Here is a 4415-nt window from a genome sequence, read left to right as displayed (position 1 = left end):
GAGTATACCAATACTAAATTACCAATAGTAATAGTAATATATATTATAATGATATAGTGATACTAATACTATATATTATATAATAATACATTAATACTATAGACTTATAGTGATTAGTTGTTATGAATCATGAATCCATGATTTGTATAAGTTATAACTATATAATAGTATTAGTATTAGACTATTAGTAAATAGTAATATACTAATATTAGTTATAGTGATTTAGTACAAGTTATAACTATATTATATAATTTATATTATAATGATATAGTGATACAATAATACATTAATACTATAGACTTATAGTGATTAGTTATTATGAATCCATGATTAGTATAAGTTATAACTATATAATAGTATTAGTATTAGACTATTAGTAATATACTAATATTAGTTATAGTGATTTAGTATAAGTTATAACTATATTATAATATTAGTATAACTATAACTATAGTCGTAGAATCTTAGTCTATATTAGACTATTAGTATTTTTTTTTTTATATATCATATTAGAGTATAGAAGTAGAGTCTAGAGTCTAGACTATTAATATAATACTTGTATTAGTATAAATATTAGTATTAGTATAAAATTATAAATATTAGTATTAGACTATTAGTTAACAATTATTTAATGGTGAGTTAGTGATAGGATTATGTTAATTGGTTAAATGAGAATTATATAATTAATATATATAATTTTTTTAAAAATTTTCATTCGGCCCGGTCCGGTCTGAAAACCCTCTGGACCGTGGATCGGACTGAATAAAATCGGTCCTATAAAATTCGGACCGAGACCGATTGGGACTATTCTCGATCCGGTCCGGTCAGTTTTCCCGGTCCAGACTGACCAATTCTCACCCCTATTACTGACGATGAAACCGTGAAGACATTCATTAGACATTTAATAATGGTCAATCTCGATCGATGTTATATAGGACAATGAGGAGACCTAAGTCAATCTCTCTTCTTTTTTTTAGGTGCGTAATATTTTAGTTCGATATTTTAAGAAAGTTTTGGATTAGCTTTTCCTTGATTGGGCAATGACTTTTTGGATTTATCGATCTTTTCATATACTTGCTTTTTCTAAAAATTTCTTTAAGCGGCCCTCTGTAATTTTCTCACTAATGTGCAACTCATCATGCACCTCAATTTTTTTTTTCTTTTGTCAAGCATTTAGGGAAGGAGATTTCAAACTCCAAACTTTTATTTTAGAAGCTGAGGTTATACCAATTAGGACAAGGATTTTGACATCATGCCCACATGAAGAAAATTACAGAATTTCTTTAGTTAAATAATAAAACTACTTGGGAACAACACCACAAGAAGGTGGGCGTGCCGGAGTGGTTATCGGGCATGACTAGAAATCATGTGGGCTTTGCCCGCGCAGGTTCGAATCCTGCCGCCCACGTGTTGTGTTTTTATTTATAATCACTAATCACCATTTCTTCATTTACGTGGACTTGCATCCTCTCTCCATTAGAGGGAGGGGTACGTATCCTTTTATCTCTTCAAGTTTTGGGTATGAGATAGGCCATGGGTTTAATCTGTGAGACAATATAGACTTGGTAAAGAACAAAAGCAACAGGCAAAGCCACCTGGTAGCCTATAATAATCGAGACCTTTGCCCTATCAATTGCCACATTAATAAAGGATATATATAGCATATATATAGACCAATATAGGATCACGCTCAAGGATGAACTGCTACTATAAATTGAAGGGCAGGTGCATAAGGGATCGACATATGCAAATCATAAGGCTAGCATGATAGGGGTTATTTTAGGACGAGGGAGGTGTACAGATCATGCGTAAAGTTAGCAAGTGATGTGGTTTTAGCATGAGGGAGCTATAAAACTCACAAGGTTAACATTTTAGGAAGAGATAGATCAACAATTAAACGAGTTCTAAACATACATGGTAATTCATAATATGAGTTTTTTTTTTTTTTCTAAGCAAGTATATTATAAATTAGAGGTGTGCATCCGGACTGGTCTAGAACTCGAAAATCCAGGCGGTTATCTGCCTGAATATTGGACTTGAGCGGTTACGGATCCGATTCTTTAACTGGTTATTCGTAACTAGGTGTTTTTTTTTTAAAACATAATATTTATTTCAAAACCACGTCATTTTAGTTATTAAAAAAAAAAAGGTGGAGTTAAAACCGGATACTGGTTACAATCCGGAACCGGGTACCTACTCGAGTTGTAATAGGTTTTGTACGGGTGGGTATCCGCCCGATTTTAAAAATCTAAGTACGGATTCAGATACGAAAATATCTAGATCCGTACTCGGATGCACAACCCTATTATAAATATATAAAATAGTTACATGATACAAGAGATAACAGGGTGAGAGGTCTCGACATTCATTCCAAACTAGCTAGTACAACATAGTAAAAAAAAAAAAAAGATATGGGGCCAATGACTTGACCCCTACCCAATTTCCACAAGGCGAAGTCGCCTGAAGTGATTTTGATATAGTTAGATAAACAGACTATTATACTACGACTGGAAGTCACAGTGAAAGTATTTGTGCTGCATGTTGCTGATCTTAACAAACTGAATGAGACTTTCACTAACTTTTTCCCATGATCCTTGGTTATGATCAGTGACATACATCATAAGTCCATTATTTGATTTGGATTGACTGCATGTCGCTGATCCATTTCGAGATCCACTTAAGTAGAGGCCCGCTGACAGTGTTTGCCAACTCTACTTTTCATGATAATCAGTAAAATCTTTAGAGAGAGGAAGAAGTGAAAGAGACAAGAAGGGCATAATGATCATGGAAGGCTAAGTAGTAAACAAAAGGGATCACAGTTCGAAGGGAGAGAGAGAGAGAGAGAGAGAGAGAGAGAGAGAGAGAGAGAGCTTTTTTGAGAGTGGGCTTGTTCCTCAAGTGAGTTTGATCAAATGTATTTGTTTTTAGGGTAAGTACATTAGAAAGCTTACGTGACTTTACCCCATTGGAGGGTGTAAAACTGAGCTACTCGCTGCATCTGACCTAAAGCATCTCTTTTTTTAAATCATTTTACTTGATTATTGTTTTAGTTGCTAGGTTCTTTTGTTTGTTTTAGCTAATATATTGCAAGTAGTAGATTTCTAGCTTGATCAAGTACTAATGCTATTCTTTCTCCTTGCCTCACTTTTATTGTTCCAAGTGCTCGTGTTCTTAATGTATTTTGCTTTTTGCATTCACCACATCTATTTGAGCATATCATTTTCACATTGAGGACAACGTTTCATTTTACTTTGGAGTGAGATCAAGTAGTTTAACTTCAACTTTTGTGTCATTTGCTTGTTTGATTCCTTCTATATATGTTTTTGTTATGCATATCATGGGTTCTTAGCCTATAAAACTTGAAAAAAGAATCTTGAAGATAACGGAGTGGAGACTATCCATGACCATTGCGAGTTTTGAGCCAATCAGTTTTTCCCGAAGTGTTATCTTTCTTCTATTTTAAGTTTTCATTTGGAATTACATAAAAAAAAAGATTGTTATATTCCTCATTATTCCTTCTTTTGGTTAAGTGCAAATCAATTTTTTCTTTTTTTTTTTTATTCCAGACTTCATTCCCAAAACTTCATGTATTCTTTGAGAGATTAGATCAGGACATTTTTGCTTATTTTAAGCCTTAAATTCATTTCTTGAAACATTGCCTAGTCTAGCCACCTCATTCAGCCAATTGGTTAGCCTTTCTTTTATTAAGCAATTTAAGTGTTTCAAGAATGGACGATCAGATTGCCTCAATTTAAAGAAAAAAGAAGAAGAAGAAGAAGATAGATAGCCAATTTAAAGAAGTGTACCACAGAAAATAAATTAAAGAAGTTAATTGTATAATCAGTTTGTAGGTTTTAGCCCGTTTACAAATCACTACTTTATAATTTAGAGGAATGTTATGCATCAATCACTATTCACTCTTACACTCCGTATTTATAACTTTTTTATAAGATGTAAGAATATTTTTTTAAGATGTGGGAGTGTTTTTCATAAGATGTAGAGTGTAAGATGATGAATAGTGACTGACGAGAATAATTTTTCTATAATTTATGCTCCCTTTGTATGCAAAATTTTGCAATTATAATTAAATGCTTCTATCATGTCCCGCCAATTCATTTGACACCAGGTTGCCACATGCATGGTAACCTATTAGAGTGTGACATGTGGCCCTAATTAACAACAAATAAAAGTCTAAAATACTTAAAAATAGATAACATAATTAAAATTTTATTTTTATAAATTAACTAGAGTGGGTATAATCTGGTGTGAGTATATGCATTCTAGTTCTACCATTCAATAGAAAGATGAGGCGTAAAAGACCTGGTTTACACAGAGTTCTGATTGAAGACAAATTCAAGTGAGTTTCGCTAGATGTACGTGAGATTTCTCTGTCAAGTTACCGGGTTTGAATCTGA

General features: G+C 32.8%; 1 non-coding gene across 1 annotated transcript; it reads left to right on the top strand.

The window, feature by feature from the left end:
* Positions 1 to 1326: 1326 nt before the first annotated feature.
* TRNAS-AGA lies at positions 1327 to 1408 on the top strand. Its single transcript has one exon. It is a non-coding gene; the product is annotated as a tRNA-Ser (tRNA).
* Positions 1409 to 4415: the final 3007 nt, after the last annotated feature.

This window comes from Juglans regia, chromosome 16, assembly GCF_001411555.2.
Source record: "Juglans regia cultivar Chandler chromosome 16, Walnut 2.0, whole genome shotgun sequence".
In the NCBI taxonomy this organism is placed as follows: Eukaryota; Viridiplantae; Streptophyta; class Magnoliopsida; order Fagales; family Juglandaceae; genus Juglans; species Juglans regia.
The sequence above is the reverse complement of the archived record's forward strand: the minus strand, read 5'-3'. Positions and strand labels throughout refer to the sequence as shown.